At 41.1% G+C, this 9,911-nt stretch overlaps 1 non-coding gene across 1 annotated transcript; it reads right to left on the reverse strand.

Moving 5' to 3' along the window:
* Nucleotides 1–7,983: 7,983 nt before the first annotated feature.
* Nucleotides 7,984–8,091, reverse strand: LOC130952045 (small nucleolar RNA R71). Its single transcript, XR_009074227.1, has one exon. It is a non-coding gene; the product is annotated as a small nucleolar RNA R71 (small nucleolar RNA).
* Nucleotides 8,092–9,911: the final 1,820 nt, after the last annotated feature.

A 9,911-nucleotide genomic window follows, 5' to 3' on the forward strand; every position in this document is an offset into this window, starting at 1 on the left:
TGGAGCCAATAACTTTGAGCTGAAACCTCAGCTAGTTGCTTTAATGCAACAAAACTGCAAGTTTATGGACTTCCATCTGAAGATCCTTATCAGTTTTTAACTGAGTTCTTGCAGATCTGTGAGACTGTAAAGACGAATGGAGTGATCCTGAAGTCTACAGACTCATGCTTTTCCCTTTTGCTGTAAAAGACAGAGCTAGAGTATGGTTGGATTCACAACCCAAGGATAGCCTGGACTCATGGGATAAGCTGGTCATGCCTCTTGGATAAGTTCTTCCTCCTCAAAAGTGAGCAAGCTGAGAGTGGATGTTTAAACCTTCAAACAAAAAGATGGTGAATCCCTATGAAGCTTGGGAAAGATACAAGCAGCTGACCAAAAGATGTCCATCTGACATGTTTTCAGAATGGACCATATTAGATATTTTCTATTATGGTCTCTCTGAATTTCGAAAATGTCATTGGACCATTTGCAGGTGGATCTATTCACCTAAAGAAACGCCTGAAGAGGCTCAAGAGCTCATTGACATGGTTGCAAATAACCAGTTCATGTACACTTCTGAGAGGAATTCCGTGAACAATGGGGTACCTCAAAAGAAAGGAGTTCTTGAAATTGATACTCTGAATGCCATATTGGCTCAGAACAAAGTGTTGACTCAACATGTCAACATGATCTCTCAAAATCTGAATGGGTGGCAACATGCATCCAACAGCACTAGAGAGGAAGCTTCTGAAAAAGCTTATGATCCTGAGAACCCTGCCATGGCAGAGGTTAATTACATGGGTGAACCTTATGGAAACACCTATAACTCATCATGGAGAAATCATCCAAATTTCTCATGGAAGGATCAACAAAAACCTCAACAAGGTTTTAACAATGGTGGACGTAATAGGGTGGTCAATAGCAAGCCATATCCATCATCTTCTCAGCAACAGACAGAGAATTCTGAACAAAACACTTCTAATTTAGCCAATGTAGTCTCTGATCTGTCAAAGGCCACTTTCAGTTTCATGAGTGAAACAAGATCCTCCATTAGAAATCTGGAGGCACAAGTGGGCCAGCTGAGTAAGAAAGTCTTTGAAACTCCTCCCAGTACTCTCCCAAGCAATACAGAAGAGAATCCAAAAGGAGAGTGCAAAGCCATTGACATAGTCAAAATGGCCGAATGCACAAGGGAGGAGGAGGATGAAAATCCTAGTGAGGAAGACCTCCTGGGACGTCCCTCAAGCAAGAAGGAGTTTCCTATTGAGGATCCAAAGGAATCTGAGGCTCATACAGAGACCATAGAGATTCCATTAAATCTCCTTCTGCCATTCATGAGCTCTGAAGACTACTCTTCCTCTGAAGAGGATGAAGATGTAACTGGAGAGCAAGTTGCTCAATATTTAGGAGCTATCATGAAGCTGAATGCCAAGTTGTTTGGCAATGAGACTTGGGAAAGTGAACCTCCCTTGCTCATTAATGAACTGGATACTTGGATTCAGAAAATTCTACCTCAAAAGAAACAAGATCCTGGCAAGTTCTTAATACCCTGTACCATAGGCACCATGATCTTTGAAAAAGCTCTGTGTGATCTGGGGTCAGGGATAAATCTAATGCCACTCTCTGTAATGGAGAAGCTGGGGATCATTGAGGTACAACCTGCATTGTTCTCATTACAACTGACAGACAAGTCATTGAGACAAGCTTATGGAATAGTAGAGGACGTGTTAGTAAAGGTTGAAGGCCTTTACATCCCTGCTGATTTCATAATCTTAGACACTAGGAAGGAAGAGGATGATTGCATCATCCTTGGAAGACCTTTCCTAGCCACAGCAGGAGCTGTGATAGATGTTAACAGAGGGGAATTAGTCCTTCAATTGAATGGGGAATACCTTGTGTTTAAGGCACATGGCCATCCCTTTGTGACAGAAGAGAGTAAGCATGAAGAGCTTCTCTCAGTTCAGAGTCAAGAAGAGCCCCCACAGTCAAACTCTAAGTTTGGTGTTGTGAGGCCACAACCAAACTCTAAATTTGTTGTTAAGATCCCATATCCAAACTCTAAGTTTGGTGTTGGGACCACACTAAAATTGACCTGATCACCTTATGGCTCCATGAGAGCCACTGTCAAGCTATTGACATTAAAAAAGCGCTTGTTGGGAGGCAACCCAATTTTAATTATCTAATTTTTATTTTATTTTGTTTTATTGTTATTTTGTGTTTTATTAGGTACATGATCATGAGGAGTCACGAAAAAAATAAAAAAAAAAATTAAAAACAGAGTCAAAAACAGAAGAAAAAATTTTTTCACCCTGGAGGACGCACAGGCTGGCGTTCAACGCCAGTAAGATGCATCTGGCCGGCGTTCAACGCCAGAACAGAGCACGATTCTGGCGCTGAACGCCAGAAACAAGCAACATCCTGGCGTTGAACGCCAGGAATGTGCCTAGAGGAGAAAAGCTAGCGCTGAACGCCAGTAACAAGCATGAAACTGGCGTTCAACGCCAGAAACATGCATTACATGGGCGTTGAACGCCCAGAACATGCACCAATGGGCGTTTGAACGCCAGAATGATGCATGAAGGCATTTTACATGCCTATATGGTGAAGGAATGGTATTTCTTTACACCTCAGGATCCTGTGGACCCCACAGGATCACCTCAGGATCTGTGGACCCCACAGGATCCCCACCTACCATATTCCCACCTTACCTTTTAATCCTAATCACACTCTCCTAATCCTAAATCTCATTTTTCCTACGCCCCATGTCACACTTCCCAACACCCATCACCAATCACCTAAATTCCTCTTCCCAATTCCCCCATTCACCATTCACATCACCCCACTCTTCCCCATAAACCCAACCTACCTTCATAAAATTCAAATTCAATTTCCCACCCATTCCCACCCAAATTGGCCGAACAACCACCCTCCCCTCTCCCTATAAATACCCTTCCCTTCTACTTCATTTTCACACAACACAACCCCTTCTTCTCCCACATAGCCGAACCTACCTCTCTCCCTCTCTACCATATTTTCTTCTTCTTCTTCTACTCTTCTTTTCTTTTTTGCTCAAGGACGAGCAAAATTTTAAGTTTGGTGTGGTAAAAAGCATAAGCTTTTTGTTTTTCCATTACCAATGGCACCTAAGGCTGGAGTATCCTCTAGAAAAGGAAAAGGGAAGACAAAAGCTTCCACCTCCGAGTCATGGGAGATGGAAAGATTCATCTCCAAGAGCCATCAAGACCACTTCTATGATGTTGTGGCAAAGAAGAAGGTGATCCCCGAGGTCCCTTTCAAGCTCAAGAAGAATGAGTATCCGGAGATCCGACATGAAGTTCAAAGGAGAGGTTGGGAAGTCTTAACCAACCCCATGCAACAAGTCAGAATCTTAATGGTTCAAGAGTTCTATGCCAATGCATGGATCACTAGGAACCATGACCAAGGTATGAACCCAAGCCCAAAGAATTATCTCACAATGGTTAGGGGAAAATACTTGGATTTCAGTCCGGAAAATGTAAGGTTGGCATTCCACTTGCCTATGATGCAAGGTGATGAACGCCCCTACACTAGAAGGGTCAACTTTGATCAAAAGTTGGACCAAGTCCTTATGGACATTTGTGTGGAAGGAGCTCAATGGAAAAGAGACTCCAAAGGCAAGCCAGTCCAACTAAGAAGACTGGACCTCAAGCCTATAGCTAGAGGATGGTTGGAGTTCATTCAATGCTCCATCATTCCTACTAGTAACCGATCTGAAGTTACTGTGGATCGGGCCATCATGATTCATAGCATCATGATTGGAGAGGAAGTAGAAATTCATGAGGTCATCTCCAATGAAATCTACAAAATAGCCGACAAGCCCTCACCTATGGCACGGCTAGCTTTCCTCACCTTATTGCCATCTATGTTACTCAGCTGGAGTTATCATAGAAGGAGATGTCTCCATTGAAGAAGACAAGCCCATCACCAAGAAAAGGATGGAGCAAGCAAGAGAAGCTCCTCACGGTTCTCAAGAGGTACATGAGGAAGCTCATCATCAAGAAATCCCTGAGATGCCTCAAGGGATGCACTTTCTCCAAACTATTGGGAGCAACTCAACACTTCTTTAGAAGGTTTGAGTCACAATGTGGAACAATTAAGGGTGGAACATCATGAGCACTCCATCATTCTCCAAGAAATAAGAGAAGATCAAAGAGCAATGAGGGAGGAGCAACAAAGGCAAGGAAGGGACATAGAAGAGCTAAAGAACATCATTGGTCCTTCACGGAAGACGCCACTAGAGGTGGATTCATTCCTTGTTCTTTATTTCTTTCTGTTTTTGGTTTTAGTATTGTGTTTATCTATGTTTTGTGTCTTTATTCATGATCATTAGTATGTAACCAGCCTTAAAGCTATGAATAAAATCCATTACTCCTTCAATTCTCTTAAAAGAAAAATGTTTTAATTCAAAAGAACAAGAAGTACATAAATTTCGAAAATAGCTCTTGAATTTAGTTTAATTATATTGATGTGGTGACAATACTCTTTGTTTTCTGAATGAATGCTTGAACAGTGCATATGTCTTTGATCTTGTTGTTTATGAATGTTAAAATTGTTGGCTCTTGAAAGAATGATGAACAAAGAGAAATGTTATTGAGGATCTGAAAAATCATGAAATTGATTCTTGAAGCAAGAAAAAGCAGTGAAAAAGAAGAAGCATTCGAAAAAAAAAAGAGAGTATATAGAAAAAGAAGGAGCAGTAGAAAAAGCCAATAGCCCTTAAAACCAAAGGCAAGGGTTAAAAAGGATCCAAGGCTTGAGCATCAATGGATAGGAGGGCCCAAGGAAATAAAATCCAGGCCTAAGCGGCTAAATCAAGCTGTCCCTAACCATGTGCTGTGTCATGAAGGTCCAAGCAAAAAGCTTAAGACTAAGTGGTTAAAGTCGTGATCCAAGGCAAAAGAGTGTGCTTAAGAGCTCTGGACACCACTAACTGGGGACTTTAGCAAAGCTAAGTCACAATCTGAAAAGGTTCACCCAGTTATGTGTCTGTGGCATTTATGTATCCGGTGGTAATACTGGAAAACAAAGTGCTTAGGGCCACGGCCAAGACTCATAAGTAGCTGTGTTCAAGAATCAACATGCTTAACTAGGAAAGTCAATAACACTATCCGAAATTCTAAGTTCCTAGAGAAGCCAATCATTCAGAACTTCAAAGGAAAAAGTGAGATGCCAAAACTATTCAGAGGCAAAAAGCTACAAGTCCCGCTCATCTAATTATAATTAAAATTCATTGATATTCTGGAATTTATAGTATATTCTCTTCTTTTTATCCTATTTGATTTTCAGTTGCTTGGGGACAAGCAACAATTTAAATTTGGTGTTGTGATGAGCAGATAATTTATACGCTTTTTGGCATTGTTTTTAGGTAGTTTTTAGTAAGTTCAAGCTACTTTTAGGGATGTTTTCATTAGTTTTTATGTTAAATTCACATTTCTGGACTTTACTATGAGTTTGTGTGTTTTTTTGTGATTTCAGGTAATTTCTGGCTGAAATTGAGGGACTTGAGCAAAACTCTGAAAAAGGCTGACAAAAAGGACTGCTGATGCTGTTGGAATCTGACCTCCCTGCACTCGAAATGGATTTTCTGGAGCTACAGAACTCCAAATGGCGCGCTCTTAACGGCGTTGGAAAGTAGACATCCAGGGCGTTCCAGGAATATATAATAGTCCATACTTTATTCAGAAATTGACGACGTAACTTGGCGTTGAACGCCAAGTACATGCTGCTGTCTGGAGTTAAACGCCAGAAAAACGTCATGATCCGGAGTTGAACGCCCAAAACACGTCATAACTCGGAGTTCAACTCCAAGAGAAGCCTCAGCTCGTGGATTGATCAAGTTCAGCCCAAACATACACCAAGTGGGCCCCGGAAGTGGATTTATGCATCAATTACCTACTCATGTAAACCCTAGGAGCTAGTTTATTATAAATAGAACATTTAACTATTGTATTAGATGTCTTTTGACCACGTTACATCTTTGGTCTCAGTTTTGTATTATTCTTCATCCTAAGAGGCTATTGATCACGTTTTAGGGGGCTGGCCATTCGGCCATGCCTGAACCTTTTACTTATGTATTTTTAACGGTGGAGTTTCTGCACACTATAGATTAAGGGTGTGGAGCTCTGCTGTACCTCAAGTATTAATGCAGTTCTATTTTTTTTATTCAATTCTCTCTTATTCTTATTCCAAGATATTCATTCGCACCCAAGAATATGATGAATGTGATGATTAGATAACCCTCATTATCATTCTCACTTATGAACGCACGTGATTGACAACCACTTCCGTTCTACATGCAACAGAGCTTGAATGTGTATCTCTTAGATTCCCCAACAGAATCTTTGTGGTATAAGTTAGATAGATGGCGGCATTCATGAGGATCCGGAAAGTCTAAACCTTGTCTATGGTATTCCGAGTAGGATTCTGGGATTGAATGACTGTGACGAGTTTCAAACTTCTGAAGGCTGGGTGTGATGACAAGCGCAAAAGAATCAATGGATTCTATTCCAACCTGATTGAGAACCGACAGATGATTAGCCATGCGAGTGACAGCCGCAGAGGACTATTTTCACTGAGAGGATGGGATGTAGCCACTGACAACGGTGATGCCCTACATACAGCTTGCCATGGAAAGGAGTAAGAAGGATTGAGTTGAAGCAGTAGGAGGGCAGGCGTCCTTGAGCCTTTCAGTATCTCCATATGCTTATCTGAAATTCCTACCAATGAATCTGCATAAGTGTTCTATCCCTTTTATTATTTCTTCTTTTTATTAATTTTCGAAACCATAAACAATTTAATCTGCCTAACTGAGATTTACAAGGTGACCATAGCTTGCTTCATACCAACAATCTCTGTGGGATCGACCCTTACTCACGTAAGGTTTATTACTTGGACGACCCAGTATACTTGCTGGTTAGTTGAACGGAGTTGTGAAGTCAACCAGTGCCATAATAATGATTCCTCTCAAAATAGTTAGAACATTGATCACAATTTCGTCCACCACATATCTTTTCAATCATATCTTTTTAAAACCATAACTTCTTAATCATATCTTTTTTTTATCACATCTTTTTCAAATTAGTTTTCAATCATACCTTTTTGATTTCTAATTTCAAAATCTTTTTCAAAAATCACTTGATTCCTTTTCCACTTTGAGTTTTCGAAAATTATCAATCAATTTTTCAAAATGTTTTTAAAATCTTTTTAATTAATTTTCGAAAATTCTCTTCCCCTCTTCTCACATCTTTCTATTTATGGAGTACCACTCCTTCTCAATGCACAATTCGAACTCTATTTGACTAAGTTCGAATTCTTCTACCTGTTCCTTCTAATTTTCTCTTCCTCTGACACCTCAAGGAATCTCTATACTGTGACATAGAGGATTCCACATTTTCTTGTTCTCTTCTCTTTCATATGAGCAGGAACAAAGACAAAGGCATTCTTGTTGAAGCTGACCCTGAACCTGAAAGGACCTTGAAGTGAAAGCTAAGAGAAGCTAAGGCACAATTCTCTGTAGAGAACCTAACCGAATTCTTCAAAGAAGAAGAACCCATGGCAGCCGAAAACAACAACAACACCAACAATGCCAACAAAGCAAGGAAGGTGCTGGATGACTTTACTGCACCTACTCCCGACTTCTATGGGAGAAGCATCTCTATCCCTGCCATTGGAGCAAACAACTTTGAGCTTAAGCCTCAATTAGTTTCTCTAATGCAACAGAATTGCAAGTTCCATGGACTTCCATTGGAAGATCCTCATCAGTTCTTAGCTGAATTCTTGCAAATCTGTGACACTGTCAAGACTAATGGGGTTGACCCTGAGGTCTACAGACTTATGCTATTCCCTTTTGCTGTAAGAGACAGAGCTAGGACATGGTTGGACTCACAACCTAAAGAAAGCCTGGACACATGGGAAAAGCTAGTCAATGCCTTCTTGGCAAAGTTCTTTCCACCTCAAAAATTGAGTAAGCTTAGAGTGGAAGTCCAAACCTTTAGACAGAAGGATGGAGAATCCCTCTATGAAGCTTGGGAAAGATACAAACAATTGATCAGAAAGTGTCCTTCTGACATGCTTTCTGAATGGAGCATCATAGGTATTTTCTATGATGGTCTATCTGAACTGTCCAAGATGTCTTTGGATAGCTCTGCTGGAGGATCTCTTCATCTGAAGAAGACGCCTACAGAAGCTCAAGAGCTAATTGAAATGGTTGCAAATAACCAATTCATGTACACTTCTGAAAGGAATCCTGTGAACAATGGGACAAGTCAGAAGAAAGGAGTTCTTGAGATTGATACTCTGAATACCATTCTGCCTCAGAACAAGATATTGACTCAACAAGTCAATTTGATTTCTCAAAGTCTGTCTGGAATGCAAAATGCACCAAGCAGTACTAAGGATGCTTCATCTGAAGAAGAAGCCTATGATCCTGAGAACCCTTCAATGGAAGAGGTGAATTACCTAGGAACCCTATGGAAACACCTATAATTCTTCATGGAGAATCACCCAAATTTCTCATGGAAGAATCAAGAGAGACCTCAACAAGGTTTCAACAACAATAATGGTGGAAGAAACAGGTTTAGCAATGGCAAGCCTTTTCCATCATCTTCTCAGCAACAGACAGAGAATTCTAAGCAGAACCCCTCTGACTTAGCAACCATGGTCTCTGATCTAATCAAGACCACTCAAAGTTTCATGACTGAAACAAGGTCCTCCATTAGGAATTTGGAGCACAAGTGGGACAGCTGAGCAAGAAAATTACTGAACTCCCTCCAAGCTCTTCCAAGCAATACAGAAGAAAATCCAAAAGAAGAGTGCAAGGCCATCAACTGGCCGAATTTGGAGAGGAAGGAGAGGAAGTGAACGCCACTGAGGAAGACCTCAATGGGCGTGCACTGACCTCCTCTGAGTTTCCCAATGAGGACCATGGGAATCTGAGGCTCAAATGAGACCATAGAGATTCCATTGGACTTACTTCTGCCTTTCATGAGCTCTGATGAGTATTCCTCCTCTGAAGGATGAGTATGTCACTGAAGAGAAAGTTGCTAAATACCTTGGAGCAATCATGAAGCTAAATGACAAGTTATTTGGAAATGAACTTGGGAGGATGAACCTCCTTTGCTCACCAAAGAACTGGATGACTTGTCTAGGCAAATTACCTCAAAAGAGACAAGATCCTGGGAGGTTTTCCATACCTTGTACCATAGGCCCAGACCTTCAAGAAGGCTCTGTGTGACTTAGGGTCAAGTGTAAACCTCATGCCTCTCTTAATGGAGAAGCTAGGGATCTTTGAGGTGCAAGCTGCAAGAATCTCACTAGAGATGGCAGACAACTCAAGAAAACAAGCTCAGGACTTGTAGAGGAATGTTTGGTGAAGATTGAAGACCATTACATCCCTGCTGATTTCATAGTCCTAGAGACTGGGAAGTGCATGGATGAAACCATCATCCTTGGCAGACCCTTCCTAGCCACAGCAAAGGCTGTGATTGATGTTGACAGAGGAGAACTGATCATTCAAGTGAATGAGGAATCCCTTGTGTTTAAGGCTCAAGGATATCCCTCTGTCACCATGGAGAGGAAGCATGAAGAGCTTCTCTCAAATCAGAGTCAAACAGAGCCCCCACAGTCAAACTCTAAGTTTGGTGTTGGGAGGCCACAACCAAACTCTAAGTTTGGTGTTGAACCCCCACATTCAAACTCTAAGTTTGGTGTTGGGAGGTTCCAACATTGCTCTGAGTATCTGTGAGGCTCCATGAGAGCCCTCTGTCAAGCTACTGACATTAAAGAAGCGCTTGTTGGGAGGCAATCCAATGCTATATTTTATCTATTTTCTTTTGTTATTTTATGTTTTTTGTAGGTTGCTGATCATGAGAAGTCACAAAATCAATTGAAAAAGC

Source organism: Arachis stenosperma, chromosome 9 (genome assembly GCF_014773155.1).
Source record: "Arachis stenosperma cultivar V10309 chromosome 9, arast.V10309.gnm1.PFL2, whole genome shotgun sequence".
Lineage (NCBI taxonomy): Eukaryota > Viridiplantae > Streptophyta > Magnoliopsida > Fabales > Fabaceae > Arachis > Arachis stenosperma.